This window comes from Falco peregrinus, unplaced genomic scaffold (assembly GCF_023634155.1).
Source record: "Falco peregrinus isolate bFalPer1 unplaced genomic scaffold, bFalPer1.pri scaffold_42, whole genome shotgun sequence".
Lineage (NCBI taxonomy): Eukaryota > Metazoa > Chordata > Aves > Falconiformes > Falconidae > Falco > Falco peregrinus.
Window position 1 is genome coordinate 1,438,791 of NW_026599609.1, and position 25,597 is coordinate 1,464,387.

The 25,597-nt window shown below is 43.5% G+C and overlaps 1 pseudogene; it reads left to right on the top strand.

Annotated features, from left to right (window-relative positions):
- Nucleotides 1-25,597, top strand: part of LOC129783465 (ankyrin repeat domain-containing protein 26-like) — a 55,736-nt pseudogene that overhangs the window by 3,846 nt on the left and 26,293 nt on the right.

Consider the following 25,597-nt stretch of genomic DNA (forward strand, 5'->3'; position numbering starts at 1 on the left):
AAGCAGAAATCCTCGAAGTGCAGGGAAACGCTGATACTCTTTATATAAAGCCCATCTACATCTCTGAGACACTTCTGGCACGTGAATAATCCTAGAACTTAGAGGGTTGCTTGCCATAGTTCTCAGATTCCCAAGCTTTGGTCTTTTTTGCTGTGCCACAGGTGTAGTCCTGCTGGAGGCAGTGACCACCACCTGGGCACAGGAATCTGTGCAGATTAAGTTCTAGAGTGAAGGAAATGGCAGCTTACTAAGCAGATGCTGCGGAGGGGTTTTGCTGGCCAGTCTCGGGTGTTTGGTGCGCAACTGCTGTTACTGGTAACAGAATGAGAAATCGTTTCTTAAGCTTGCTTTGTGCAAAGTGAAACTTGTGGTCATAACAATTTACCACAGCCTGAAATTATTTCTCTAGTTGTCTGTTTGTGCTAATTTAATATGTTTAACTTTTAGGACACCTCTGCATCTCGCTTCTGCGAATGGCCATGTGAATGTTGTTACATATCTCGTAGAAAACAAGTGTAAACTAAATCTTACTGACAGTGACAACAGATCACCACTGATGAAGGTATGTGGAATATGTTATGCTCTTTCAAGTGGGGCTTGTCAACTGTGCATTAAATGAGAGGTGGCTGGAAGGATTCTGTACACAGCTCTGTGTAGAAGCATGCATGTTGTAATCAGCGTGGAATAGGCATATGTTAGCTCAGCTTTGAAGGTGCTCTTATTTTCCAGCATTGGGAAGCTGGGGCAATTGTAACAGAGTGCTGGCAGTTCTTCCTTTTTTGCGTGTTGTTCCCAGGCTGTACAGTGCCAGCAAGAAGAATGTGTAGCTATTCTGCTAGAGCACGGTGCCAACCCCCATCTGGCGGATGCTGACGGCAACACTGCCCTTCACCTTGCTGTCCGATCTCCTAATACAACCGTAGCGGGGCTGTTACTTGAGCATAATGCCAATATTGATGCTCGGAATAAGGTAAATTTTTGTATTTGTTGAAGAAGTTCTTTCAAAAAGTTGTACTAGTATTTCTCTTGTAGGGTTTTTTTTCTTTTATTTTTAAATGTATTTATCTGTCCTTTCAGGAGGGAAACACTCCGCTTATTCTTGCTATCTCTGAACGTCATGAAGATATAGCAGAGTTTCTTCTGCAGAGAGGAGCTGATGTGCATGCTCGAGATCACTGTGAAAGGTGAGTGGTTTGTCAAAACTCTGCATGGGTCTCTTTAGTATTCTTTAGGTTGGATTAATCAGAGGCATGAGAGTGAGCTCTGAAAAAACCCGGGGAGCCACATAGCAGCTATTTCTGTGTGACTTGTGAAAGCACATCTGCGCTTGGCTGTTGTCATACCTCAGTGGGTGCTTTCCTCGTTGAGGGTTACAAGAAGGCATTGTCTGTGGTGGCCCTTCTGGCAGGAAACATGCTGTTAGCTCAGCAGCACTGCCTCGATTTGAAAAAACATCTCCTGCATAGTGGCGTAGTTTGTACGTGAGTGTTGTCTGTGTGGAAGCTTTGTCTGAAGATCGAATGTTTGCTTGTTTTGACTCCCTCTTGCATTTTATGGTTGCTCTTAATATTTAATGAAAACTGCTTTTTCTTTTGCTCATTCAGTAATGACGAAAGTAGTTTTTGAGAGCAAACAGGAATAAAAATAATTACAGTGTCTGTGTCAAATGATCTACTTCATAACATATTTTTGGTGTTTCAGAACCCCACTTATGACTGCAGCATCTGGTGGACAGCTTAATTTAATAAAAGTTCTTCTTCGATATGGTGCTGATCTTTTCCATAAAGACAGTAACGGATGGACAGCTGAGGATTATGCTGTTACTCATGGATATTCTAGGTAAATTTTTGACTTTATTGTTAGAATAGGTTGTCAGTTGTCAGTGTGGCTTTTGAATGTTTTTGGTAATAGCAGCAAGGTTTAATGGTGTGTTGAAAGCTTCAGGACAGACAGTGCTCGGTGACGTCTTCTGATACGTATTGTTCCCTGTGTCTACTATTAATCTGGATGTTGAAGAAAATTTCCGCCCCAAATTGTCTGTTAGATTTCAAGTTTTGATGCTAAACTTGCACCTGCCCAATACAAACTCTAAAACACGTCTGTATCCTACAGTTACCCAGAGGTAGAACGTGGCAAACTGAAATGCATGTCAGTCCTCTCCTCAGACCAGCACCATTGTCCTTACTGACTTCCACTACAATGAGCAGGAACTACCAGCCTTTTCTTTCAGAGATCTAACATATCCCTTTTGTTAAAATCTTAAGCAGTTTCACCCCTCTTATGGATAGCTTTGTACCTGTGCGTATCCCTTCTCTAAGGTGGTTATGTGTGCTTAACAGCTAGGCTGAAAATACTGTGCCGAGCTGGAGCTAATGGCTTCATAGGTGTGGATATGCACCTCTAGAGTGAACATGACTGTAGTGAATATTGAAGTAGGTAGTAGCCGTGCAGTAAGTTCTGTGTGTATTACTCTCAGTGAATGCATACAAGTATATGAATTCCTACGGCTATGAATACGTGTAGGGTGGATAAGTGGCTGTTAACTGTGCTATTAAACTGTATAAGCAAGTGTGTGGTTGTTTTTACCAAATACGTTTCTTCTCTTTCCCTATATAGCCTTTGTACACAACTGGTGGCATACGCATTCCGGGGAGACAGAGACGAAGGTGGTGCACAAGGCGGCACAGTACCTGGCATTCCTCACCGGGCCGGAGCTGCTGGCTTGACGTTGGGTGCACCTGCTGTGGACAGAGGAGGTAGGATCTTGAATCACGCAGGAGCTCACGAGGAAAATCACTGTGGCCTTTTCTTTAGGGGGTTTGTGTTGTCAGCGCCCGCTGTGTTTGCCGTTGACTTTAGGGGAGGCAGCAGGTGGAGTAGCACAAGAAGCTTTGTGAATATGCTGACTTGTTGCTGGTTGGAGGTGCTTCTTGTCAGGGGTGAGGACAGCTGCGGTTTGTGTGCTACGGGCCCACGTACCGGGTTGTTGCCTTCTGCCTGCCAGATTGCCCATCTGTCTAGGTTTTCATACCGAGAGAGAAGGGGGACAGGGAAGGAACTAGGTGAGTGGTTTTGGGTTTGGGGTGTGTACTTGTACCTGTAGATGGCCATTCAGATTGTGAAAACAAATTGCAAAAGGTTCATCCTGAGTAGCTGTTCATCTTCCTGGGGTTGGGAAGCAACAGATGAGTTAGCAGGACTGTACATGTCTTGTTGATTTCCACTGAGTTTGTGCAGTGGTGTTTTAATATTAATAGTTTCACCTGCACTAAGCTGCTTTTAGTGAGTTGTCTTATTTCTCAGCATCAGTTACGGTTGTTTCTGTGTAGGTGCTGTAGAGACATACTTAGGAAAAATCGTCTTGGAAAAGTCACTTGGTTAGAAACAATAATGCAGCTTCTGTGTGTACTGTATCTTCATGGACATAGTTTGATTCCAGTAAAAATAAATAACACTTCTACTTCCAGTAATTTTATGAAATAAACGTTAAAAAGTCCATATTAACTTGTGATCCAGAAAAAAAATTGAATTGCCTTGTTATCAAAAAATTAGCACCTTCAGTGAGTTCATTTTAAATTAAAAAAACCAAACAAACAACTCCTTAATGTTTAAGATCCAGTCTATGCTTATGAGCTCATATAGCCCTAGAGGAATCTTAGAAAACCAATCTTTTAATATAGATCAAACTTCTTGTACTTTACATCTCAGGCCCTACAGTGGGAAGTTCTATCCTTTCTGGTTTTTTTAAGGGTGTTACATCAGAACTTTGTGGCAAATGGGCAGCAGACAGTGTTCAAACACAGTTTATTACTCCTTTTTAAAATATGTCGTGAAATATGAGCAAAACATGGGATATTTTTCCGAGTTCACTTTTCCCAGATAGGGAAATTTAATTTAGAGCCAAACTTTGTTCCTTTGACTTAGGACTAGTTATTTTGATCTAGTCAGCGATGTGTAAAGTTTCTTGATAGACTGAAGGAAGTTGCGGAGGTTTTTATATTTTATTTTATTTTTGGAAAGGGCTTGGTACAGGTAGTTTAGTCAACAAAATGTTGCTTTTACCCAAACAGCACTCTGTGGCTGCCTCCTGTGCACATAGATAATTGCTGTGGTACCACATTGTGATGACTGACAGGCCCGGGTTATTTTAAAATATGTGGCTTGAAGAATAATACTGTTGTGTGATTCCAAAATTGATATGCCCTCAGGGAAATAGGGGTTCTTGAACCAAGTGATTTGCTCGGTTCCTTGAAGACAGTAATACTACTAGCATAAGTCCACAATGTTATGGGAAATCCTCACTTGAAGAGGCCTAGTAAGTGTGAAGAGAATATTTATGTGGGTTAAGGACTTGGGAGGAGAAAGTGTGCTGTGGTCTCAAACTGTTCATAGTAGGGCTTGTTTTTCTTGAGTAGTATGAATCTTTTTCTTCTTATGCTCAGTCTCCTAGAAAATGACCCCGGCCTGTTGAGTGAGAGGGATTAGTAGCATGCAGGGAACACTTGGTGGCATTGATTCTGCGGTCTCTTGCTTGCACCCACAAAGCACAGGTCCTGCATCCTGAGTCCCTTTGACAGGCTGCAGTAAAAGCTTTGAAGCCCCTGTTAGAGGAGAAGCTAGCCTGATCTTGAGACAACGGAGGAATACCCACTTTGAATTCTTTGTTTTAATCTTGCTCTTCATTCCTATTTTTCTGGGATCTTCAATGTAGTCCTTCCTCCTTTTGCTACTTTTGCACTTGTTGAACATTGTTCAAAATACTCGCCTCTAGTGAGCAAGTCGGTATATTTAAGAAGTTGGCTCATGCTTATTTGAGTGTACACTTTTTGTCAGAACACGAACCTTTTTGTTGATTACAGACAGACTTGCAAAAACCTCCAAATGAATGGCTTCCACCTCTAGCATATCGAATGACAGACTTTTCAGATTTGAAGTTGAAATTTCTTTGGCAAAAAGTAATTATGCATTTTTTCTAAAAGCGAGGGTTCAGATTTCTAGTAGGTCTTCAGTGGCAGCTTTTTTTAGCTGCTGCACTGCGTATTGGTGTATTGTTCCTACAGAAACCATTGGTTTTTCGTCATAGAGCTCTTGGAAAAGAAACGAGTGCTTCAGTGTGCTTTATATCTGCTGTATCACCTTTTAAGAAAATTGAGAAATCGAGAAGGAATGAGAAACAATCTTGAGGTCCTTTTTTTCACTCTTACGTGTGTGTTTTTGATAGGAGTCCTCTTGCCACGTCCATTCCATGTATTTGTGGTAACATCAATATAAGCAGGACTCCCTGTTGCTCTGAGGCAAATGTTACGGCCTTGTCACACAGACATTTGGTGTTGGGTAGCTGCAATAACAGAACCACACCATTCTTACTAAGTAGGATGGGTAGAGCAGGCAGATGGTGATTTATATTCTAAAGCTTCTGTTCCACAGCACATAGACACGCGTACACACACAAGCACACATGCATGACACTCACAGCAGTCAGTGCACCCGTTCTGGTCCAGTTGTGGCCTGCCCTATAGCCCTGGGGGAACAGGGTATTCACTCTGACTGCTTGTCATGCCTGCGTTCTGGCTGGTGGCGTAGCTTCTCTCTGTGAACAGTTCAGCATGGTCGAATCAATATATGCAGGGCTTTTACCTCAAACTGAGGTAGGAGGGGGCTGTGTCTGCATCAGGCGCCATCTGACACAACCGGCTAGCATATCTCCAAAGTTTGTTGGCACCTACAGATTTTTGGGATGCTTAGACGGAGGGATTTTAAGTGCGCTGTATGTATAAAACACTCTACAAATACGAAGGAATTGCATTGGCAGTCAGTGCTGGGCAAGGACTAGTCAAGCTGAGAGAAATGCAAAGTTGGCAGGACAGTAAACTGCCACGAATCTGTTTCAGTGTTTCAAAATATTGGAATGTATGTATTCTACAATGGAGCAAGTAAATGAAGTTACACTGTTTGACGCTGTCCCTTAAGAGTAGAGTTCTGTAGGTTGTGATAGGTTTGGCTTCTACTTCTTGTAACTGTAGAGTAGGCTGATGGTCACAGTACATTCTCCCATTGCTACAGCTTTGTTAATGTACTGGTTAGGTTTTCTGAATTTCCGGGAATTCACATTTATTCTGGTGTCCTTGTTTGGTCTGTCCTTGACATGGCTTTCCCTAAATGGATATAGGAATGCCACAATCTCCTAGCCAGACATCAAGAACAGGAAAACCAAAGAAAGGTATTCTATACAGTAGCATTTCAACTGTGAAACATGTTGCGTGATGCACAAATACTAACACACCTGTGATGTTTATTATCTTGGAGGTCTCTATTCTGATGGTTTTGGTTTTATAAATTAGGTTTGAGAGCAGGCTTGGGGTGCTTTTTGTTGGCATGTTTTGCACAGGTCCTTTATTACTGAATTGAGTGATTGCTTTGTGTCATTAGTGATAGTAAATAATATTATTTAAAAAAAAAAAAAAGCTCTTCTGTTACTCCAAAATGAAAATGGACTTCAATTAAAGTAGAAACAAGTGATCCCTAGATACTACTTTTCTAGATCCCACGTCTACGGTAGGGCATCAAGATCTGTCTGAAAACTATCTCATAAACTTTCTCTCTTGCTTTTTAAAGGAGAATGGGAACTGGTTTTGATCCTTGCTTAAAGTTACTATCCATGGAAAGCAAAAGTTCAGATAACTTACTCAACATGATATGCCCTTTGTTTTCTTTTCCTTTTAATGATTTTGTCTAAGACCTCGGTTTGGCTCTCATCATACAACTTTATAGAAGGCTACCAATCTCCTATTTATAAGCAACTTCATTTTGTGATGATAGTTAACGAGAACTAATTGTTGAGGACTTGAGGAGTGCTGAAATAGGTACGATGTGGAGGCTCTATTTGTTTTTTTCCTTTCTGTCCTGGGAATTGAAGAGGCCTTTTATTTCATCTTAGGTGTTGATAATTGAGAGGTTTTCGCACTCTTCAGGCTGGATTCCTAGAGTTCAGGTTTCTTTAGTACATCGGTGGTGTGCTAGAGTGCGCTATGGTTGAGTTTGCAACATGTGCATCTGGGCCACGCTGCCGTTCAGAGGGATCTTGACAAGCTGGGTAAATGGGCTGTCAGGCCTGTCTTAACAGAATTCAGCAAGGGCAGATGCCAAGTCCTGCACATGGAAAGGAACAACCATTTGCTACAGCACGTGCTGGAGCTGCCTGGCTGGAGAGCTGCTTTGCTGGGAATAGCCAGAGGGTCTTGGCAGACAGTGAGCTGAGAATGAGCCAGCAGGGTGCCCTGCCGGCTGAGAGGGTTAACGGTGTCCTGGGCGGTATGAAGAGCAGCGTAGCCAGGAGACTGAGGGAGGGGATTGTACGCTGCTACCTGGCCGTCCCTGGCTTGTGTCCAGCTCCCTGGGTATAATTTTGAGCCCCCAGTGCAAGAGAGAGTGGTCTTTCATCCGTGAGCGAGTTCAGTGGAGGGCCATCAGACTTTGCCAGGAGCAGGACTACTTGCCTTTTGGGGAGAGACTGGGGGAACCGGGCTTGTTCAGTGTAGAGAGGAGATGACTTTGAAGGGGACCCAGCAGCAGCTTGCAGCACGTGTAAGGAGAAGCCGGAGACAGGTGCCTCCCAGTGGTGCGTGACAGGAAGCAAAGGTACAAGAGGCATAAATGGAAACAAGAGAATTTCTAATGGAATGTGGGCAGCTTCACCATGGTGAGAACAGTAAAACAGAGAGGTTGTGCAGTCTCCCTCCTTGAATGGTTCAAGATCAGACTGGAAAATTCCTGTGAGCCTAGTCTGACCTCAGAGCTGAGTCCGCTTTGAGGAGGCGGTTGGCTGAGAGACTTGCCGAGGTCCCTTGTGACCTGATTTATCCTGTGGTCCTGTGTGCCAGTTGCTTTCTTAATTGATGAAAGCTTGGAGCGTAGTATAGAGTGCCCTGGTTACGCCTGTCTTGCCTGTTGACTATCCTTTTTGGTGCAGCATAGAGACCTGCTGGGGATTTTTCTACCTGAGGATAGGCATTAGATCTTGGTTATGCTTTTTGATGTTTTTTACCTTTTCAGGATAACCTGTAAGTGGGTAGAGCACCAGCTAGTAGAGTATATAAACCAGTAAAATCTCTGTCAACAGTGTGTGCTTGTGTGTGCAGTATGAGTACTTCAGCAGTTCATTTATTTACTGTCTTGCTAAAGCACCAGTATTTTGTTAACTGTTTATTAACGTAGCCTATTCATGCTATGCTGGGCTTTTTTTAGTTTAGAGGTAGTTCTTAAACTTTTATACCTAAAAGTTCAAAGGAGATATAACTCTAGTCTTTTTTGTTTTGTCAATTCAGTGTGACTTGAAAAAGCAGTTGTTTGGAAATGCATGCATTCATTCATGCTGTCTTACGTAAAGTTGACTCCCCAAAGTTTCATTCTGCTATGACATGTAGAGTTGTCCAGGTTAAATGTTTGTATGTGCTGGTTGGTTTTTAGCATGCCAAATCTAATTTCAACATGTCAATTAATGTTTGAACAGCAACAGACGACTTGTCGCAAGGAGACTCAATCGGGTAAGACTTTAAACATACCCAGCGCATACCTGAGGAATGATTGGAGAGACACGGTACTCATTTTGCTTTACTTTTTAAGAAGCTTGGAGAAAGAGGGGAGCGATGTCAGTTGGCGTGCTTCTGAGGAAGAGCTCGATTTTTCTCCCAAGGTATGGTGTATTTACAGTAAATGTCCTGTAAAAATAAGTGATCTGAAGGCAAGTTTTCTGGGGGATTGAAAGAAACTACAGTTCTAGCCAATATTGTTTTCTCCTTAGAAGCACTCTCTGACCTGCCAGCCTTTTTTCTGCTGTGAGTTTTTCCTAAAAGACCTGTAGCTGTGGCAGAGCATGCAGCAGATTTGTGGTTTGAGGCAAAAGAGCCATAGGCGACGAGATAAACCCCCACAGTTTTGTTTGTTCTTGGTCATTTGAGTCAGATTTTAAGTTTGTAAGTTACTAATATAACCTGCTCTGTTCTTCCTCAAACACTGTTAATGTTTCCTGTAGATTTCGTGATAGAATCCTAACTGATAAAGGGCACTTTTTAATGAAGATGTACTGAAATCCTTCATCACCTAGTTCTCCTCTCCTCCTCCTCAGGTTACTCAAGAGTGCTCAGCGGATGAGTTACTCAAACGGGTCATCTTTTTTTCTTCTATTGAGATGGCATTCTGTGCTTGCATGTAATCTCACACTGCATGTTTTCCCTCTTTTTTTTTTTTTTTTTTTTTTTTTTTTTTTTGAATATGCTTAGGCAGTATTCTTTTTGTCAGCTACAAGCTCTCAGGCCTATTTTTTTTTTTGCTAGTGTTCTGAAGAATTATTAACTTCTGCAGTGATGTCTGGAGCATCAGTTCTGTTGCTCTGGGATTCTGCAGCGATGAGGAACCGGTGTTCTAATTCAACCTACTCTGCAATACTGGAGATGCAAGCATGTTTAGTTTTAACATGATTTCATTTTCTTGCACTGATTTAAATATAAATTATGCATTTTTTGGGCATGTTTTTGAAATTTCAGGATATTCTGGTGAGTGTACTTGCAGGGACTAATTAACGCAGTAAGTCTAGGGTTCTTAACAGTTACTTCCCTTGTGCACACTTGCAAGTAAGCATCCAGAAGCTGCGATCTTAAATATAACTGAATTTTACTGAAGTACTACAAATATTAAACCCAGATTTTTTAGAACTGCTATGCATGTAACCATAGTTTTGGGCACAATTTTCAGAAGGGTGCCTGCACGGTATTTTGGGGGGTGAAATACGCACTGAATTGCATACGTGAGGAGTGTTTTTGTACTTAGAAGTACAGGATGGAGCCAGCACCTGACCATTATCAAAAGGACAGCCTGATGACATTTAGTGTTCAAGATTTGATGTGAACAAAAGATTTGTTGTTGTCGTTAGTGGTTTTTTTTAAAAAAATAATTGTTTTTTGGCTTCTTTATTTACAGAAGCTGCAGAAGCCAAACTTGACATTCTTAATGAATGTTTCCCAGCAGTTCAGGAAAAACAGTAAGCTATTTGGAAAAGATTGCATAGTATGCTAATATATAAAAGTAGATTTGCTAAGTCGTTTTTTAAACATTTCTTTTCCTATGGTAAATGAGAAAAGTAGCGTTTTGAAAACACAGCACTTAGTCACTTCAGAAAACATAAGTCATGTTGTTAAAATGAAGCTATTAATCCCCTCCTAAGCCTTTGTCCCTGGCCAAGTCCTTCCTCCATCCTGCCCATCCTTGACTTGGTTCCTCTTCCAGACACTCCCAGATTACTCCATTAATCTGGTAACATGCCTGTTGCCATTTCCATAACTCCTTTTGTTGTTTTGACATAACTGCCATGTCTCCAAAGACGGTGAATAATGAAGTATCTTGCAAGTCGGTACCAAAGCAAACTGTCTTTCAAAATCTAAATAATCTGCAAGATAAACAAGAAAGTTGGAACAAGAAAAGCATGATTCGGGTGAAGTTTCACAGAAATGATGACTCTGAGATGACAAACTGGAAAAAAGAGACACCTCAGCTTCTCTCAGATAGTTGTGGTCTTAAGGAGAAAAAGTCAAGCTTCAGTAATGGCTTTGAAAGTGATAATAGTTCTTTGTCAGCAGGAAAAAAACCAATGCTTGAAAGTCAAAGACCAAACTCTGTCTTTCTTGAACATGTGGATGATGAAGATACAGAAGAAGAGCAATGTGAAGTAGATAATAAAGTGTGTGAAGCGCTGAAACAAGGAAGTGAACACTTGTGCTTGAATAGGCATGAAGAAAACGTAAGAGCAGCATTTCACTCGAGCACCAAAGTAAGTTATATAAGGATGATTCAATCACAAAGGTATTTTCTAAGGGTAATAAAGGTAAGAACCAAAAGGTAAACTGGATTTCTGTTAATACTTCACGTATATCCATCTTTTGATCTTCCTTTTTTTATATTAGAAAATGCCTTTACTCCTAGCCAAAGCAGTTTCTTAGGTATAAGAACAGTGTTGGGCAGTATTTTCAATATTTTTTTAATTGGTTGCAGTGGTTTTGCAGGAAAACAAATAGGCAGTATAATTTTTCTGAAATAAATTCAGTTTTTCTCAGCTGTATGTACAGTTTTTTATCTGTCAAGATTTATTGCCATTTAGTAAAATACCTGGTGTGATGGCTGAAAGTGAGGAACCAAAAAGTTTGAGTAAGATTGAGAGCAGGAAGTTAGTGATTTTCCTGGAGCAAAGTAGAGGAAAAGGAGCGTGTTCCAAAACAATGTAACTGAAATGAAAGCTAGAGTTAGGCTGACAGGAAGAATTGCTTCTCAGGAGCTTTGCAGAGCCAGGGCTAATGACTTAGGGCTAATGTCATTGCTGTCTCCTCAGAGATTCCCATGGAAAAACTGAAGGTGTTGTAAAACAAAGCTCGACAAAGTTTCCCTGTTGTCTTACACAGGAAAAGCATTTTTAAAGTTGTCGATGGGTGGCTAAGAAGGTGCTTGTTTCTGCTATTTCCAGCTGTTTGGTCAATCTCTTCTAGGAAAAATCACCTGAACGGGAAGAAGAGGAGAAGGAGCAGGAAAAGGAAAACACTGGTGAAGAGCTACGAACTGCCGTTGTTGAGGGTGTGAAAAATTCTATTTGTAATGATAGCCATCAAGTCCACAGTGCTTCCAAAGACGACACTGGTGAGAGAAGTGAGTTAGTAAATACTGATCCCAGTTCTTCCTCTATAAATATTAATGCACAGTAAATGAACTGAAATGGTGCTTGACTTCTGAAACAGTAAGTTTTTCCCTTGCCTGTGAACCCTAGTGGGCATTGGCAAGGAGGAAAGTAGCTTTTGTTCCTTTTCGTTCGTTCCTGAAGAACAAATTGTGGCCTTGGATTCCAAACGATGCTAAATGGAGCAGGTGTCATTCTTGGTTTTGTTGCTGTGTTCTCCCTGAAGCGATCAGAACAAAACGCACGGTTGAAAAAGAGGAGGATTGAGAGTCTTGGTGTGACAGTAGTATTGCCCTTTCTGGCCCGTGCTGTCAGACTGAAAAGTTGTGATTGCTCTTGGCTGAAGCCTGGGAAAGATTTGAGTCAATCTGAGAGAGAGCTGTTCTGTTCCAGTGCCTCACCTTGTCCAGTTTTAAAACGTAGAAAGTCTCTCCAGTGCCACGCTTGTGTGTGCTCGAAAGCATTGCCCCGTCAGTCAGGGCTGAGCACTCCGGTACTCACCTCGGGTCTTGGAGAGGAGGAGAAGGCACACTTTGCATTGTCTGTCTCCAGAGAGTAGAGTGGTGTGGTAGATGTTACCAGAGCGTGTGTAGCTGCTGATCAAATGCTACAGAGCGGGCCTGGCAGAACCTGCTGTATTCCAGGTGTTGTGCCTATACGTGCTCTTCTGTCGGTGCATTTTACCATAAGCCTGCATTTGGCACAGTGTAAGTAGTCCTAGCTGAGGCTGGAACCAGCAGTTCCCCTCTGCTAGGACGGGTGCCCTCACTGGTCTCTAGCTCCTTTCCCGTTTTTGTGTGTGTGTCTCCACGAGAGCGAATCCTGAATCAGTTTTACCTAACGGACTAGCTTAAAACAGAGAAATGAAGATAGTTTAATCTGGCCAGGAACCTACTGAGACTGAGCCTTGCGTGTGCCTAGTAGAGAAGAGATTGGGATGTTGGCCCCTGAGATAGAGACAAGTTGTGTGTTTGGGGTGAGATTTTGGGCTGTGAGCCTCTCCTCTTTTTAAATGGCAATGCTTAGGTGTCTACCTTCTGGGAAGGTGCAGGGTAAAAACTGCTAGGCAAGGAAGATCTTTTCTGGTAGTGCTACAAAAGGAGCATTGTTTCTTGGTGATCTTAGCGTGAAGATGTGTCGGGTGGTGTTTCTATGGTACTTCTTGTACAGTGGATAGTGGTAGTCAGTGGAAAATTCTGGAGCTGTAGACTGGAGAGCAGGTGACCTAGAACACTATGCCACAGGGCTGCAGCGTGCTGGAGCCTCTTCCTGAGCGTGACACAAACCCGTGTTCAGTGCTGCTTGTAGCTGTGTCAGCTGTTGTGCATAGCCATCTCCTGCTGGAGAGGAGGCAAGAGAGGTGGCGATCCAAAGGAAATACCGTGGTATGTTGTGTGCTGGGTGTGAAGAAACCCTCGAATTCAACACTCGCTCCTTAGTTTGTCCTCGGCAACAGAACCGCTGTGCACCTTTTGGGCGCAGGGGTGATGGGGAAAAGCAGAGTGAAATAAAGGGCTCAGTGTCTCCCCTCTTCCTGCATTTGTAGGTGCCCTGACTGCAGTGGGAGCAGAGGAAGAGGAAGATGCTGAATCTCCCTGGGATTCTGAGGTATTCCCTGTGAAGGACACCGGGGTTCCCAGTGGGGCGGGGGTGGGGAGCGAGATCCAGAAGCACTCGGAGCTTGGGCCCTGCCGCGGCTGAGGCTTATTTCCCCTTCTCCTGGTTCTGCTGTATGTTTGTAACTGGGGGCCCTTGAAATACTTGTGCTGTGTGCTAGCTGCTCAGCGAGGCTTGGGGTGAAGGTAGGTCGAGCTAATGATTTGGGTCTCGTGGCAACTGGCCCTTGCAGTTGGGTTTCTAGTACAGTATTGCGGCAGTGAAGTTTCTTGCTGCTTAAAATAGCCTGAGCTTCTCAGCGGGGCTGGCGGGATTGTTGCTTTTTCACCACACAACTCTGTTCCGCTGACGTGTTCAGTGGTTGCCCTTAGGGTCTGCAGCCTAGACGATGAGCTGCTTTGGGAAAGAGCCTTTCTACCGTTTTGGCCCTTTTTGAGAGTAATGTTCAACAGAGATACCGCACGTGCTGGCTGTGTTGGCCCTTTTAGTTCTTCCTGTCTGTGGTAATGGGTTAGAAGAAAGCGAGCAGAGTCTGTAGCTTACGCCCTCTGACTTTTCTTGTGAGGAAGAAGGAACTCTTCCCCACCCGCTTCTTAAAGATACAAGGCTCAAATGCTGCTGGGTTGTTTTGGGGTTTGTTTTTTTTGTAGAGCCTTGGTTTCTGTAAGCTTTGTCTTGCTTGTCTTTGTTCAGCCCTTGCAACCGGGAGTAGCAATGTGTTCGCTCCCCACTGCAGGACGTGTGCCTGGGGAACATCAGCACAAATTTGAGTATCGGGTACGAGTTCAGTCGAAAGTTGGGCCCCCCCCAGACCTGCGGTTACGGGTTCGCAACCCACAGCTCGAGTTACCGTGTTAATTCTCTCTTGCGGCTGTGCAGTTTGCCAGCGTGACAGACTAGTTTAGATGAGTTGTGAGGTTTTTGCCCAAGATCTGAAAACACACAAGTCTGCTGTGATTTTCCAATAGACTGTGTCTTGACGTGCCCTTTCCAAGGGGCTGATCAAAGGCTTTTGTGATTCCATGCTGTGCAAGTTGGCTTAGCAGGAACATTTTGCGTAGAAATGAGTTGAGAATTTGTACCGCTGCTCACGCCCGTGTGTTATGCTCTACAGACGGATTCTGAAAGTCCGGAAGAAGGATCACCTGGTGTGTTGCTTCCAGCTGCAGACAGACACGGAGCACGCTCGCGGATTGTTTCAGGGGAGCGCCACACCGGTAACTTCGTGGTGGACTAAATGTTTGTCTGTAAACACGTATAGGCTGAAGTGAGCTGTTATCGATGTCTGCCTTAGGAATGCGCTTACGGTGTGGGTGCGCGCTATAGCAGTGAAGTGCTTAGTATTTGTTAATGAACACCAGCTCTCACGGCGCTTGCTGGCAAGTTGTAAGGGAAGTTACCTTGTTTGCGTTGCGTGTGTCCTTTGGATGTGTTTGTATGTCCTTGGGTTCGGGTTCTTGTGGCATAGTGCTGAAAGTGTATGTGGTTTAGGGCTGACCTGTCTGAACACCTGGACGTTCTTGGATGATAACGTAGCAGGAGAAAGCTATGATGTGGCCAAGCACTTTCCCCCCGTCTTAATTTTTGATACCTTGCTGTTATGCTTTGCCTAGGAGCTAAAATGTGACTGAAAGTTCAGGGTTTGTTGTGAAGGGCTTCTGCCTGTAGTTTGTGACGCTGTCTCTTGAGCATCTGGAGTGTAGAATGGCAGGGAAGTTTTGCTGTTGGCGTAGAACTCTCATCTGAAGGATTTCTCCTTTACTAAACGGTCAGTCCTGCTTGTAGTGTAAGTATGATAGAATAGCTGAAGAAGCGTATCCAGTTTTAGTTTAGTAAGCTGGAAGCAAAACTTTAAAAGCTCCTGGGAGCTTGTAAATCCCCTTGCTGAGTAGTTGTCATGCTTTGTATGATTCTACTAAGAGAAGTTTAAAGTCAGCGTAAAAAGGAGGTAAAAGGTGATTACGCTAATCTTTCTAAGGTTTTTCTGTACTGCTAGACCACCAAGTTTACTGAAATCAAATGCTGTTTGCTTTTTAACCGCTTTTGTAAACATGAAAATTTTGCTGTGGAGCCCTTCTTAGTAACATTTCGTGCACTTCTTTCATGAGAGGACTCAAACTGTAAGATGACTAAAGCAGAGGACTTGAGAAATATAGGTGGGCCAGTAGATTGTGTGGGTTTGTAAGTGATTTCCATGTTGGACAAAAAATTTTTAAAAAAATACATATTTGGAACTGTGCTATAAATGCAGATGACAACCAATTGTAAGGTGTTGGTTTTTTTCCTTTCCACACAAGCTAGACCCGAACAACCTGATAAGAACTAGTTTGCTTCTACCTCATTGAATGATGTGTATGAGGTGTCTGTGTCCGCACCCACGTTTCCTCTGTCCCATCAATGGAAAGGAAAATACTCCTCAACTTTAAACACTTGTAGGATAATCGCAGTCGTAGTGCTGCTGGCCTGTTTTATGGTAATTCGTTACAGCAGACCAGCTTTGGCTTTTGAAATAATCTTTGTAGAAGGCAGGATTCAGCTCCTCAAAATAAGTATTTTGATCTTGTTGTTGTGTTAACAAGCATGTCCTTCCTGCTTCCTATGGATTGTCCTAGTTCTGTGAGTAGTATTTCTTAAATCCAAGGCGCACGATGGGAAGCGTGCGTTGTCCATTTCTTGTATACCGATACAAATGCTGGATGTTGAAGTGGATTGAATGTTAAGTATCGCAGTCTCGATGGAATAAAGCTTGCGAGTAATACTTAGTTGTAGAAACTGCTGATGTTGAATGGAGTGAAAGGTACCTTCAATTAAATGAAGTAACACTTCCCAAAACATTTTTTTACCTCCAGGCATTTTGGAGAACCCCGACAATTCCCAGGTAAGTATTTGTTTGTGTCAGACCGACTACTTGTCCTGCTCGTTAAATATTATGTAGTTACTTTAAGTTTGATTTTTTTTTATTTTTTTTATTTTTTTTTTTTGTCGTCATTGGGTTGTCTTTCATAGCTGAAGACCCCTGCATCTGTTTTGGAAATGAATGAAACCTCTCCTAAAAAAATGCAGCAGAAATCAGGTAATGTTCACGGCATGTAGTTCTGGGTTTAGCTTCGTAATCTTTCTAGACGGGAGTATTTAATAAAGCGTCTGATTGATTTGTTTTGCGGATCTGTTGGAGGAATTTGGTTTAGGACACGCAGAAGATGTTGAAGGTGTTCATAACAATCTCTTCGTAGTGTTCTTTTATGAACAGAGCCATTGTACTTGCAATTTTCTTTCTAATACGAAATTAATGGCTCTAGCAAGGCATCCCGGGAGCAGGTGGTGTGCTGAAATATACCTCGGTGTATGCGTTTGCTCCCTCCTCTAGCCTGCTGTTCAGCACTGTCCATACCCTTCCATGATGTACGCTTCCTACACCGTACTTGCTGTCATCTCCCCTTTTCAGGCAGTCCTGAAAGTCTGCTTTTCTTTCAGGGGCTCAACACCCCCACCCCCCCCCCCGTTCCTGATTGTCTTGGTCCTTTGAGCATGTGCTGTGGCTGATTCCAGGCTAGGGGGCTGTAGGCTAGGCTGTCCAGGAGCTGCAGGTGAGCCACAAAGGGGAATTCTTGGGCTCGTGCCGTAGCTGTAGTTTGCAGGAATTATTACTTGCCTGGCTTTATCTCTACCTGCCTGGCAGTCGTTTTGAAACATGTACAAACACGTTCCTCTGAGGCTTCCCTCTCTTGTTTCATGGAAAATGACCAGCAGGCTCAGAGGCAGGGGAGGGAGGTGAGGAAGAGAGGCAAGATGGGAGGAAATGAGTGTCAGCGTGTTGTCAGGAATTCTTTTTTCTTTGGAAACAAGGCTAAAGTTGAGGCGGCTAGCTGGTCGGCTATGTATTGGGGAGAGGGTATGTAACCTTAATGGGGTTTTTTTGTTTCTTTGTTCTGAGGTTTATTGATTTGTATAGTTGATAATTTGTGTTGTATTTTGTATTAATCACGCTTGTTAATCGGATGAGAAACAATTTGCCATTCAGGTTTTAGAGTTTCTACAATTGGCTATTGACAATATAAACCAGAGAGAGGTGAACAGATATGCAGAAAAGTAAGCGGACTTGGAACTATTTGTATTCTCTACTTAGAAGTTACAAGTTCTTTGGCATCTGTGCTTTAGGCGAAGAAAAAAACCAGTATTGTTGTTCTTTTGACAATAATAGAGATGAAACTTCTCTCTAGGAGATGTATCTTCCTCCTTCTCCTCTCGCTCTTCTCCCTCTCCTGTATTTGCAATGGGTAAGCGACAGGTCCTCTCTTGCCCTTTATTTTGCAGTGACGGTGTTCTGGTAAGGCACACAAATACTTGTTAGAGGTTGTTCAGTTAAAACTTGAGTTTTGGTTATGCGTGTATTCCACAGTAATGTGAAGCGTAGCCCCACAACGGACAGGTATGTTACGATATTCCCGACACAGAAAGGTTGCCTTTTCGTGGCTCATTTCATGTCGGCTGTTCTTCCTGCGTGGCTTTATTCAGCTGCGTCATGCTGGTTTTTAGCCATATGTTACCTTGAAGGTCAGGTGCCAAGAAGTAGGTGTAGATGTAAAAATTTCTTTCTTTCAAACATTTTATGTTTGGATTTGGGTTTAAGGAATTTAGGTTGCTTCGGCAAAGCATCGTGATTCCTGCAGCACAAATATTTCTGACTCTAAAAGGGTTGAAATGCCATCCTTGACAACTTGATTTCATAAATCTGGAGAACAGGTACAGTATCTTTCACAATTAAATGTTCAGTGAGGGCTGGAATTTCCCATTCTATTTACTTTGTTACTGTCGCATAGTAATACATTCTTAAAATCTATTTTTGAGGCAAAGTAGTGGTGTTCTCGTGTTTTCTGTATAGAAGAGTAGCTGCTGTCCACTGCAATCTGCAAAAAGTCATTATGTAAGAGAGTTTATGAGGAGGGAAGCCTCAGAATAGAGTGGAGAGGTGAGGACTTATTGGAAAGAACTCAGATGACCAGAAGTCATTTTTCGATGCTAGCTAGAAGAGCAGACAGAGTAAAAGGTGGGGGATTCGCATCTTTTTGTGTGCGCTGCACTGCAGGCATCCGTTAATAAAAATGCATGGTAGCAATAGATGACAGGCAACAATACTGGAATCTGGTTTACCCTGTGAATTTTTTATATACGTTTTTTTGAATGGTGGTCTCTTCAGAAGCCTTGGAGTAGGGTTCTGCCAGTGTTTTGACTAAGAATTTCTCCCTGTGCTAAAAGTGAAGAACTCTTGACAGCGAGGAGTCATCCTCTTTCACAACGTTGACAGAAGCCAATAGAAGCCAGTGTTGGCAGAAAATAGACTCGTGAATTACTGCTCCAAGGAAAGAAGAAATTTTACTTGCAACAGCTAATGGGAGAAGTCCTTATCTTTTTAGTTGATGTTTTTGAGTTATTTTTCCAGTGGTTGGAGAAAATAATTACGGACTGGAGTTACTGACACGATGAGAACTGGAATTTTGCAGGTAGAAGAACACTGTAGCCTTTCACCTTTCCTGCTTCTTCCTTGTTCTGTACCCATCATACAGAAATGTCAAGATTGATTAAACCCTATGGAAAAGGGTTCTTAGGGGCTCCAACGTTGTTAAAATCTTACCTAAAAAGGGAGACTTCAGGCTCAGATAGCTGCTGCTGAAAACTTTCCCGTTGACCGTGATGGGCAAGGCTGAAGAGGAGTTAAGGCTTGCTTTTCATTCTAGCAGCATGGCGCCTGATTTTGAAGTGACTGCACTCTGAAACAGAATCCGAAAGACGAAGACACCTACGTACTCTGAACAGAGAATGTGACTTGCATCCTTAGAAGGCCCGTACGAAAGAAAACCCTGGGTGCTCGCAGGTCTGCTTTTATCCAGCTTTCAGGCAGATACAGTTGACCAGAAAAGCTGGTCATTCAGCCTGTGCTGTGCACAGGGGAGGTGTCACAGCTCTCCTGCATCCACAAAATACCTAAGTCTATCTTCTAAGCAAAATTGTGGTGCCTATGTTACATGATGGGAGTGATGGCGCATATCAAGTTGTATGGTAGGAAGCTGCCTGCATTTTTCTGTTTGTGACCTGAGTGAACACTGGTGAAGTGACAGAAGAAGTCTGGTAAGCGTACCTTCATGGAAGCAGAGTAGGAGCAGCCCCATCTGTCTGACCGACTGACCACCCGCTGCTGTACTTGGGTGGAGAGGCTTCTAGGAGTAGCACGTAGACAATGAAAGTTTGTGAAAGGAGTCACCTACAGGAGAAAATGCCAAAAGCGAGGTTGGCCCTGTGATTCATCAATAGTAGACCCTTTTGTATTTTTATGATCTTCTGGATTTTCTTCCTGTCTTGCTCGCTTTTCTTGTGCGAAGAATGTTGCGTCCCTCTCTAGCAGCAAAGCTTTGTGCATAGCCATCTCCTGCTGGAGAGGAGGCAAGAGAGGTGGCGATCCAAAGGAAATACCGTGGTATGTTGTGTGCTGGGTGTGAAGAAACCCTCGAATTCAACACTCGCTCCTTAGTTTGTCCTCGGCAACAGAACCGCTGTGCACCTTTTGGGCGCAGGGGTGATGGGGAAAAGCAGAGTGAAATAGAAGGGCTCAGTGTCTCCCCTCTTCCTGCATTTGTAGGTGCCCTGACTGCAGTGGGAGCAGAGGAAGAGGAAGATGCTGAATCTCCCTGGGATTCTGAGGTATTCCCTGTGAAGGACACCGGGGTTCCCAGTGGGGCGGGGGTGGGGAGCGAGATCCAGAAGCACTCGGAGCTTGGGCCCTGCCGCGGCTGAGGCTTATTTCCCCTTCTCCTGGTTCTGCTGTATGTTTGTAACTGGGGGCCCTTGAAATACTTGTGCTGTGTGCTAGCTGCTCAGCGAGGCTTGGGGTGAAGGTAGGTCGAGCTAATGATTTGGGTCTCGTGGCAACTGGCCCTTGCAGTTGGGTTTCTAGTACAGTATTGCGGCAGTGAAGTTTCTTGCTGCTTAAAATAGCCTGAGCTTCTCAGCGGGGCTGGCGGGATTGTTGCTTTTTCACCACACAACTCTGTTCCGCTGACGTGTTCAGTGGTTGCCCTTAGGGTCTGCAGCCTAGACGATGAGCTGCTTTGGGAAAGAGCCTTTCTACCTTTTTGGCCCTTTTTGAGAGTAATGTTCAACAGAGATACCGCACGTGCTGGCTGTGTTGGCCCTTTTAGTTCTTCCTGTCTGTGGTAATGGGTTAGAAGAAAGCGAGCAGAGTCTGTAGCTTACGCCCTCTGACTTTTCTTGTGAGGAAGAAGGAACTCTTCCCCACCCGCTTCTTAAAAATACAAGGCTCAAATGCTGCTGGGTTGTTTTGGGGTTTGTTTTTTTTGTAGAGCCTTGGTTTCTGTAAGCTTTGTCTTGCTTGTCTTTGTTCAGCCCTTGCAACCGGGAGTAGCAATGTGTTCGCTCCCCACTGCAGGACGTGTGCCTGGGGAACATCAGCACAAATTTGAGTATCGGGTACGAGTTCAGTCGAAAGTTGGGCCCCCCCCAGACCTGCGGTTACGGGTTCGCAACCCACAGCTCGAGTTACCGTGTTAATTCTCTCTTGCGGCTGTGCAGTTTGCCAGCGTGACAGACTAGTTTAGATGAGTTGTGAGGTTGTTGCCCAAGATCTGAAAACACACAAGTCTGCTGTGATTTTCCAATAGACTGTGTCTTGACGTGCCCTTTCCAAGGGGCTGATCAAAGGCTTTTGTGATTCCATGCTGTGCAAGTTGGCTTAGCAGGAACATTTTGCGTAGAAATGAGTTGAGAATTTGTACCGCTGCTCACGCCCGTGTGTTATGCTCTACAGACGGATTCTGAAAGTCCGGAAGAAGGATCACCTGGTGTGTTGCTTCCAGCTGCAGACAGACACGGAGCACGCTCGCGGATTGTTTCAGGGGAGCGCCACACCGGTAACTTCGTGGTGGACTAAATGTTTGTCTGTAAACACGTATAGGCTGAAGTGAGCTGTTATCGATGTCTGCCTTAGGAATGCGCTTACGGTGTGGGTGCGCGCTATAGCAGTGAAGTGCTTAGTATTTGTTAATGAACACCAGCTCTCACGGCGCTTGCTGGCAAGTTGTAAGGGAAGTTACCTTGTTTGCGTTGCGTGTGTCCTTTGGATGTGTTTGTATGTCCTTGGGTTCGGGTTCTTGTGGCATAGTGCTGAAAGTGTATGTGGTTTAGGGCTGACCTGTCTGAACACCTGGACGTTCTTGGATGATAACGTAGCAGGAGAAAGCTATGATCTGGCCAAGCACTTTCCCCCCGTCTTAATTTTTGATACCTTGCTGTTATGCTTTGCCTAGGAGCTAAAATGTGACTGAAAGTTCAGGGTTTGTTGTGAAGGGCTTCTGCCTGTAGTTTGTGACGCTGTCTCTTGAGCATCTGGAGTGTAGAGTGGCAGGGAAGTTTTGCTGTTGGCGTAGAACTCTCATCTGAAGGATTTCTCCTTTACTAAATGGTCAGTCCTGCATGTAGTTTTTTTCTTATTTTGTGTTAAGATTGTTGTCACAAGTAGGGTGATTCAAGATGCACTTTAGGTGTAAGTAAGTAATATGAAGTCATGCTGTTTATAAAAATGTGTGGTTTTTCACTGCAGGTGAGAACTCAGGATCTACCTTTCATATGTCATCATCAGGTGAAAAAGAAGACATGAAGGATGCCATTGAATATTATGGTGTGCGGGTATGTAAACCCAAGTATTTTGGATTGCAGTCTGATTCAGTAAGTTGTACTATACACTAAGGTAAAGAAAACTTACCAGTCAGTGAATAATGCTGAAGGGAGAGTCCTGTAGGTGAAGGCTGCGTTACAGTCTGAAGGAAAGCTGGATACAGTCTTCTTATGGTGGGGTAAAATCCTTGTCACTATGTCGGATGCTTGCTGTTACACTGATTTTTTTTCAGTTGGTTTGCTTAAATTTTGAGGGGTGTTTTTCCTCTTGTGCACTGCTGAGAAACAGTGCGGGCAAATGCGGGTTTTATTGCCTGCGCAAAATGCACGTTCAAGTGAAGAGGGAGATTTGTCTGTAATAGGCTGATCTGTTTGATGAAACATGCCGGTCTTCCTCTTTGTAAGGCAAGGATCAAAGAGAACACCTTGAGATGTGGTGACCTTTGTGAGGCTTCCCCAGCCTCTGCAAAATACGCTCTTGTTTGGCCACGCGAAGTGTTTGAAAAGGGTTTCTCAGAGGGTATCCTAGAGGGGAATAAGGCAGGCGTCCTGCTTGTGTTGGGCGTGCGGGGCAGGACTGCACAGCGGGGTCTGGCGTCCTCTGGAACACCCAAGGGACAGCGTAGCAAATGATTTCCACCCCACAGCCGGGCATCGCGAGAGAGGGACGTGCCTAATTCTAGCAGGCAAAGCGCAGGACTTAAGCCTGTTGCAAGGCGGTAGTAGTTGGCCAGTGAGCTTGGGAAGGGGGAGGGTGAGACAGGTGGTGTCTGGCTGAGGTGCTCCTTCCCTCTTGTGAGCGGAGGGGTCTTTGCCGCGGGGGAACAGGGCCTGGCTGACGAGAGGAGCGCGAGGAGCGTGAGGGTCTCAGCCCGCTGGGACACCAAGGCTGCAGGCCCTGTTCAGAAGGCACCACGAGCCGAGGAGGCGTGTGGGCAGGACTGTGACACGGGGCAGAAGCAGTCGGAGCTGTTGAGAAACAGAGCGTGGGGACAGGGGCTTGAGGGGGCTGGGTAGGGTTAAGGCGTGGTGCGGTTTTCCAGCGAGCTTGGGTTCCTGATTCCTGGGATGAGGGCAGGAGCAGGCAGGTTTCCCTAATAAATCCTTTCCTTTGCACCTTGGAGTGGAATTTATTATTTCGGAAGCTTGGGTGAAGAAATAATCCTCCCTTAGCCAGTTCTCTGTGTGGTGAACGGTAAGAAGCTTGTCATGTTCATTCCCCTTGGGTTAGCTTAGGTGGCCGGGGACTGTGCAATGCCAGACGGTAGAGCGCGATGGCGGGAGGAGGGTGGGTGAGGAAAATGTTGGCAGTTTAATGAAAAATGGTATTAAAGCAATAAACCGTGAAAAATAAACGTGCTCTGTGACAAATGCCGGCGGTTACAGAAAGCAAGCAGGCTAAAAGGTAAAAGCAACCCTAATGCCTAGGCAAACCTAACCCAAGAAACTGCTGTCTCTGAGTCCTTCTCTTGTTAAGAAGATGGTGTGCAGCGAACCTTTCATTTAGTGTCCCTTGATTTTTGTAGTGAAAATGGCTTTCAAAATGCCTTATTTCTATTATAGGATGAGTTTGCAACAGAAATTGCATAGATTAACTGTAATATTTTTTCTTGATAATCTTTCTGTCTGTAGCTGTTTACTTAAGGATAAATATATTTTAGAAACTACCAACTTGACAGAAAAAACCAGCACATGAAAATCACACTGATAAGGCAGAAATTTTACATCAGAAATTTCACAGCAGAAAATGAGGAATTGCACAGTGCTGACAAGCAGTTAAGTCCAAAACCTTGGGAAGAAAGATATGCAAGAATGTGAGTTGAAAATGAGAAAAGGGAATTGAAAACAAATTGTAAAAATGTTACAGCAGAGCTAAAGCAGCTGCCTGGTGCAATTCATGAAACTGGGAAAACTCCTTCCCTTGTGGAAGAAATGTCAGAAGATGGCTTCAGTGCTGAGCTGAAGAGTTCTCATGTTGTTTTGTCTCATGCAACAGAATCAAGTAACAACTTAGAAAGTAAAGGTGAATTTGGAGATACTAAACTTAGGCTAGGTGGAAAAGTACCCAAAATGGAAACTGTAATCCGAGTCTTGGTGTCCTTTCTGATCAAGATAACTGAAATGCAAACATGGAAGATACCTGGAGTACAGATGAAGAAGATTGCACAACCAATATCAGTGATACAAAGATGCCTCTAGCAAAAGGAGAGAGAGAAAAAAGCGCCTCCTATGGAAACGGAAGAGAATGAAAATGGAAGTAGTAGAAATGCAGTGGGAGGTCCTGAATACTCCCCGAGATACAGCTTTAAAACAAGTCTTTTGGATGACATTTCTAATATTATTCCTAAAATAAGACAGTTCCTACACGTGGTGAAAATGCACTTCTTGTAACAGAGAGGGAACTTGGAAAAGACTCTGGATTTAGTGATGATGTTCCCAGGGACTGCTTTATTGACAGCAAAATAGGAGAAACAGAAATGGAAAGTCTTTTTGCAAGTGCTCAGCAATCATGTGTCATGCTGAAAAGGAATCTTGATGAAGAACTAAACCAAGATACGGGAAGATTTAAGGGTAAGGTAGGAATGCTGCAAATAGTATTCCTGGCTTTGGAGAAAGAGAAGGTACAGCTGCCAGAAGAGGTGGTTCACCTGCTACTCTTTAATCTCGCTCCGGATCAACGGTGCTGCTCACTTTAGCTATTCGTCACGAAGGGGAGATGGTTCCTACAAACTTGGGGTTTGTTCTAATGGAAATAGGTGACTGGTGAATAAAGAGGGCAGTGGAGAGTTGTCTTTTCCCCCATTTTTGGGAAACAGAATGCATTATTGTTCCAGTTTAACAATAGGTGGCACTTGGTTCCAGTGCAAGTAGTTATCACTTCATTGCCATAAAAAGAAATCCATACAATTACATCAGTTCTGATTCTGAATCAAAGAATGAAAATAGCTTCTAAACAGGGTCTTGACTACTAATTCATGTGCTGTGCTATCTGCGTGGTGTGTCTTCATTGCCTTTCACTAAAATTCCTCTTTCCTGTGAAACCAGTTGTGTTTGTGGGTTTGGGATCTTTTTTTCTTTCCTCTCCTTGTTCGCAGATCCACTTGATTTTTTTCTGGTGGTGTTACAACGAACATTGTGCAGTCCTCCTAACGCTTTGTCCATCAGTAATGTTTTCACTTTTTTGTTGTTCCTGTTTTAAGAGACACTATTGTTTTCTTTCTAAGGGCTGTATTTTTGTTATGTCTTGCATGATGAGTGAATTCAAAGTACTTTCAATGGCATAATACACTTTGTAGTGTAATTTTGTGAAAATGCTTCTCTATGAATTAAAAAAAATCATTTTATATTATTTCAGGGGTAAACCCTGAATTAATCAATCTTGGATGTGGTGTTTCTGTCTTCTAGAAATACGTGAAGCTTAACTTTGTTTTTATAGGTTAAGAAGGAAAAAAGCAAACAAAGATGTTCAAAAGTGCAGGTGGTGGCAAAACAGGAATGTGTGGATAAATTAATTAACATCACTAATCAGCAAATGAAACAAAAGATTACTGTAAGGAAGAATGACTGTTTGAAAATGGA